Here is a 6,622-nt window from a genome sequence, read left to right on the forward strand (position 1 = left end):
AGATCTGCTTCAGTCTCATTTATTAGATCTCTATCAGAGATGACGCCCTGGCAGCTATTCAGACTGCGATGGGGCGTGATCTTGATGTCGACATCGACCATGCGCGTTTGCTTCAAGAGGTTACAGGATTGTTGTTTGTTTTGGACTTCAATTAGGACTTCTCCGGTTGTGAGCTTTTTAGCCTTGTACGATTTGCCTACAAGGCTTTCAAGAAACTTGGAAATGAGAAAGACAGACTGGGACGTGACGGGTTTTGATTTATCTAGGGATTCCATTACCAGGAAGCGCGAGAAATTATCGGGCTTTGGAATGGAGATCGAAGACAAAGGAGGAAAAGATACTTCGGTGCGGCCCCTTTTCAGGGACCGATCACGTTTGGAGGGGGGGTTTGAAAATGCCATATGATACATTGGAAAGCAGGGGACGGGGGTACTTTCTTCCACAACCTTACCCTGATAGCTGAGGAGGTCCCGGAGCTCCCTGCCTGGTAAACAGACAGGGAGCCCATCCGCCGGAGCTTGACCTGGGCTCCGACGGCCACCGTTCGTGGTTTCTAACCCTCCACCTATAAACACATTGCCACGGTTGGATCCAGCGTATGTTTGGGGGCTCGGGGTCCGCGGTATCGCCAGTACCGTCACCAAGATTGCTCAAGGTGCCCCGTGCGGGGGCATCCCACAAATGCAACAATGCGTCATGCTACCAGTGAAAGCGATTGAGATTGCCGTTGTAAACTGAATTTCAGAGATAGAGGCTTTATGATTTGTTTCTATTTATGCTTTTATTGAAGGCTCAAAGCCATAGTCTGGACAGATCGAGCTTGCTACGAGCCACAGCGTACAAGTTCATTGTCACAATTACGGCCATTCTGAGATTCCCGATGAGTCGTCGCTTTTTTTGGCGTAGTAATGAAAACTGACTGCCGCTTTCATTCTATACTTTGAACGTTGAGGAACCGAACTACAGCATACTACTCTTGTTTGCACCTTTCGTGCGCACATACGGCGGGAAAAAGGCACGAAGCGCGCCCACAGTGTGCATTCTTACGGGCCGCTCTGCGGAGCATCCACACTAGCAGCGCGACGCTGTCGCCACCTACATGTCGAGCTCGCGGCGAATAGGGAAACCAGGGAACGTCCAAGCTTGAGAGGCCTGATTGGGGCATGGAGGAAAGATTGATTGGGGTGATTGCGGCGTGCAACTGCGAATTTTTTAATATCCCCGTGCTGTATTTCCTGTTCGACGAAGTGGTGTTTTGCCAGAAGGCGCAAAAAAGGTGAGTGCTGCTTATTTATGTGCTGGTAACGGTTGTTGTTCAGTGATATAACTGCGTCCGATAAACATACCGCTTCTCTGCCCGTTCGTTGGTGTGTCGTCCATGCTTGTGGTCGCGGCTTGTAACATTTTGTGTTGGAGAAACGTTTGCAGCCGTAATTTACCAAAACTTCTGTGTTCGTGGGTCAGAGTCGGCTGGACATTTCTGACTGCGTAGGTTAGCCATTGCTATAAGGAAGTTGCTGTTTTGCGCGTTTCATGATTGGATGTATCCTTACCGTGTGGCTTTGCTTAGTTGTATATTGACGGTTGCTGTGTATCTCTGCGGAAGCGAATCTTCTCGGGTTAGTCGCTCGCGATAATCGCGCGTGCACACGTGTACAACTTCCAACCAAGTTTGTCGGAGCGTCCGTCCTTAGATTTATTGGTATTTTTAAAACTTGCGTGGTAATTGCGGCGTTGTGTTAGTCTGATGAGTACAATGCATTTACTGTGCTTACCAGACCGGGAGTCTTCGACCTTGCCCGTTGCGCGCAAGGTAGACGCTATTTCGAGTTGTGTTGATGTGCTTTCAAGGCGTCATCTTACGTTTATCTGTTCCATGTTTTCATGTTTCATGTTTATGTTTCTTCCAATTCCTTTGACCAATTGAGATAATCTATTTTACATTGCCTGAAGTGTAGAGAAATGGAAGGGACAGTTGTTGTCTTAGCAGTACCGCAGTAACAAACGTTTCTTTTGTAGAGGGGAAGAAATGTGGAAACACGCAGCGGGTGTATAGAAGGTGTGCTGCCGTTTCTATGCTGTTAATGTCAGTGGTAACTTGAGACTTCAGGATAATTATCTAATATCCATAATTAGTGGTTGCTACTTCACGAACCGCGTTAGAAATAAGCCACTCTTGCATTTTTATGCCGTCAATGTCGGTGGTAACCCGAGAGTCGAAATTATTTCCGACAACGCTAAGGTGATAAGTTCTTGCATCACTATGTGCACCCAACATTAACCTATATCTGTGCTTCCTTGAACTCAGAAAATATACTGCGAAAGCAGATTGCTACATTCTGTATTCGATCTGTATAACCTGTCCAGATGCAGACTATGGCTGACTGTGGAGACATTTGTCTCTTCACTGGTAGTTTGCGACAATTGTTTTCCTTTGTCTGAAGAACAGAAATTAAAATGAATTATTTCCATTCCTTACATATACCTCTGAAATCATGGCTGTGGCATTCACTGTGGCTGAAGACATCTTCGGCACGCCGAGGTGTCGTCGTGACAAGTGTGGCAGATTATGAATGCATTGTGGAAGTCATAAAGCCACGAAAGAGTGCCGCTTGAGTGTTGCGTATTATACAGACGTTCACCACTCCGCATGGAGCAATGACAGGTGAGCCTAAAAACGTTCAAATATTTTTATATTTAAAATTGTTTCGCCTGAAAACGTTACCAGGGCTCGTGCTGCAAAATAAATTTTAGCACAACTAATCAGGCATTGTACGAGATCTTGTAGTATTTCCTTCTTAGAGGGAAGCGTAAATTTATGCTTCGATATTTTTATACTGTTTTTACTTTTTAGGAAATAGGGCGGACCGGGACTTAAAACAATGGAACAAGGAATGCATACTGCCATTTTCCTGGTTCTTGAAGGTGTGTGTTCACAAAAAGGAAACACATGAAAGCCATTGTACGGGATGAAATCATTGCATTCTACAAGTTAGTACGCACTCCCAGTTCTGGAACTTTGATGGTCCCTTTTTAGGTAGTTGCAATATACGTAATGGCTTCGGAACACCATTTCAGTGACAACTTGACCTGTAGGTGAAAACGACTGTAAGAGCGTTTGGGAACACGTTGGCAAAACTTTCCCGGAAATGCACTCCGAAGAGGCCTTGCCAGGAACGCCTGCATCTTAATTTTAGTTGGGTAAGTTGGCATTTTATTTTTGTGCGACTCAATTTATGGTAGTATTTACTGAAGCTGGTATTTTATTTTTGCGGGACTGAATTTGTGGTAGTTTTCTGTGTAGCAAAATCTTACTGTTAAAAATAAATCGTGAACTCCAATATTGGGAAATACCTTCACATTCAGCCTGTTTCGGATGCTGCAACATGTGGACAAAAAAAAACTAGTATTTTGCATTTAAGTTTTGCAAACATTTTGCTTTCACATTGAGAGTTGCTGCTGTGATAATACGGCACCACGGCCACGCCCAGTGCGGTTGCTTTCCAGAATTAGAGAACGGCCATTGAAAGTCTGTGCTAATATTTTTTGTACATTGTTAGCAGCATTCCCAGAAAAGAAACCAAGAAATCGCTGATATTTCAATCAATTAGTGTGCTATAAAAGGGGTATCCTAAGCAACTCACTCATTTAAAGCCATTGTCTAACAAAATGTTCTTGTTCCTTCCTTAAAGGTACATGACGTGGTCCAGTTATTCTCGAGGTCCAGTTATTTTGAGAGAAGAGAATGGCAGCGTAAATATTGTCTGCAAGAAACACGTCATGGATTTTCCGCCTGCGTTGTCACATCAAGATGTGGTCATCCTCCTCGCCGTATATTTCATCTTAATCTCCTGAAACTTATGCGACTTTGGAGAGTTCTTGGGACTTTTGCAGAGAGTCCTTGGCCATTTAACAGTGGCCTGGTGTCATTTAAGTATTTAAGTTGAAAGCTCTGTTGAAAGACTTGATGTGGTCACTCTACTTGGGGTTTTAAATTATTGTTAGACGTTGAAGCCTATTCGGAAAGATATGTCGTGGTTCAAATGATTGGTAGATGCAAGCGGCATGTCAATTGCAAAAGTGAAGTCGTGCTTTCCTTTGCAATTTTTCATTATTGGCACAAAGCGCAGGCTGTCTTTGCAGCTACTCTGTTACTCTGTTAATGTAGTTAATGACACTGCACTGTAAAGTTTTTATTTTTCAACTGCAGCCCGAAATTTTTTTCCCTGGCAGTGCTGCTGTTGAAGGATGCAAACGTGAGAGTAATTATTTACACAGACGGTTTGGGGCTTTATTAATCAATTTTTGTACTGTATCTTAGCTGACACCTAAGCCCTAGAAGAATGCGAAATTTACATATTTGGCTTGAAAAAGTTGTTTACTTTGGACTAAGTTGCATTTCTTGCTTGTTAGAGGCAGTGATTTGGTCACAAGCATACTGTCGTCATGATAGTAGGGTTTGTATAGCACGCAACTGTGAATTTTACCTCAGATAAATGTTCCGGCTGAAAAAATGCTTCCAAGTTCGCTTGGTAAAATTGGTCACCGGTATGTTTCAACGCTACCTGGCTTGGTTATTTGGGATGTCTGAATTGTTCTTGAGGGAATTAATAACGTCTTCAGAGTTAGGCTGCTTGTTAAATTTTAAAATGCGTAACATGCTCCGAGCTATCTGGTTCGTAAAATTTTGTAAGATTCACACTGGGTGCTATGAGCTTTTTTTTGGATAAGTTATTTTAAATAGCTACAAATTGTCGGGGAACCAACGCGGCTTCAGTGAAAGGCTTTTTCAGGGCGCGTATATAGTCGGTTTTGGCTACAGTTAGCTTGATATTACAGTTAGCTTGATATTGATATATGGTGTATGTTTTAGTAGTTGTGCAATAGTGCCACATGCTTCCGGTAAGTTTTTCTGTGCAAATGTTATATTGTTAGTATTGGCTCCGGTGTTCTTTCCCTACACTCTTGTAGGTCTTGTGATAATCCAACCGTGTACGGCTTGTATTTTTGGCTTTTCCCTACAATTTAATAGCAAACTGCATATTTTGGAACCGGGATGCGTAAACATGGTATGGCAAGCGCTGTGAGTACTTCCGCATTTGCGGTACCTGATTTCATGTGATAAAACATCATGTTTTATGCTCACTGTTGTGTAATGCTTTTTGAGTTAGTGCGAGGGTAGATGTACAAGTCTGTTTGTGACGCGGTTGCGCTGAAAGCCATCTTTATTACCCATGTTTTTTTAGCAAAAAAGAATGGTAAATATTAGCGAAAATAAGAAAATGCCACTTAGATCTTTTTGGCCACTTGATATCGTTTTGGTATTTGATCCTGTACGCTGGTCATTTTCTGCCCAAGTGGAAACAGATATGTCTCCGTATCTCATATGTACGCAATAATACGAGCGAATAAAATTTGCTTAGTGTTTTGAAAAGCATTGTATCAGTGCTAATAGTTGGTTTGGTATGTATTTTAATGCGAGTCTTGTTTCTTTTACATGCAGCCAAAACCCAGAACAGGATGCGGCGGATGAAGCCAAAGTGTGCCGCTCCAGGTATCTCAGACCAACTTTTATATAGAAGTGTGCTCCGATAGGCAACTGTTGGGAACTGTCAGGGACCACACTGCTGCGGCGGTTTTCCAATTGTTGGTATCACTGTGGGCCATATGTCAAGGCTGCGTTAAAATGGTGCTTGCGATTTTTTTCTGATACCAATGCATCCGCTAGCCTGGAAAATGACCTCAGTTTATACCAACAGGAAAGCAGATATATTGGAAAAGTGGAGCCCCATAGACAGCTTCTCAACGTCTGTCGGAACACCGTTTTATATGAACAGCTGGTCTGAAAGTACCTGGAACGGCGCACCGGATAAATCCATAATCATTTTACGTGGATCAGTGATCCAGTAACTTACACTACCCGTTTATTTGGAACAGTGATCCGTATACTTTTATTTGGAACGCCGATCCAGATAATTTAGCTGCAAAAATATGTGGTGCACTGTTCCACTTACATTTTCAGGGTATGTGGAACACGGTTCCAAATATATAAGTGGAACTTTTTTGCAAAAAAGTTCCAGTTACTAAGTGGATCTTATGTGGATCCAGATTAAGAGTGTAGTTAGGATCGTCTCCGGCGTCAGACCGAGCGTAGACCAACAATTTAAAGCCTTTGTGAAAAATTCATACCTAACTGAAACAATCCTAGGGCCTTCATATTTTGACATGACGGCTCATTATCCCTCTGAGAAAATGTATCGTTGCATTTGTGTTTAGAGAGAGAGAGAGAGAGATAGAGAACAAACTTTATTGAGCATTCTAGAGCCGTTTAGGCGCTTGATGGGGTGGTGCCCTCTTCTCGGGCCCCATATGTTTCCAGGTACTCCTGTCCTCTGGTGATCAGCGCGATCCTTTTGTTTGGAGGCGAAGCCGACTTTAAGAGGATCGCTGTAAGCTTAGTCGTTGAAAGCTGGCTTTCCCACGCTGATTGTTGCACGAATAAGCATGGCCACCTACGGAGAGAGTATGGTTACAGTACCACTTAGTACTCCTTCCCACTGCCGCTGCCTCTTTCCTGAGTCGCGTATAGTCCTCACCTTGAGCGGCGTCTCTGTCTCCGCCG

The 6,622-nt window shown here is 43.3% G+C and overlaps 1 long non-coding RNA gene across 1 annotated transcript; it reads left to right on the forward strand.

The window, feature by feature from the left end:
- The first annotated feature begins 2,450 nt into the window (after positions 1-2,450).
- On the forward strand, positions 2,451-5,259 carry LOC144152046 (uncharacterized). Its single transcript, XR_013319036.1, has 4 exons — positions 2,451-2,665; positions 2,855-2,991; positions 3,079-3,201; positions 3,693-5,259. It is a non-coding gene; the product is annotated as an uncharacterized LOC144152046 (long non-coding RNA).
- The last annotated feature ends 1,363 nt before the right edge of the window (positions 5,260-6,622 follow it).

The sequence above is a fragment of the Haemaphysalis longicornis genome, unplaced genomic scaffold, assembly GCF_048455015.1.
Source record: "Haemaphysalis longicornis isolate Haplotype H1 unplaced genomic scaffold, Haemaphysalis longicornis Haplotype H1 scaffold_9, whole genome shotgun sequence".
Classification (NCBI taxonomy): domain Eukaryota; kingdom Metazoa; phylum Arthropoda; class Arachnida; order Ixodida; family Ixodidae; genus Haemaphysalis; species Haemaphysalis longicornis.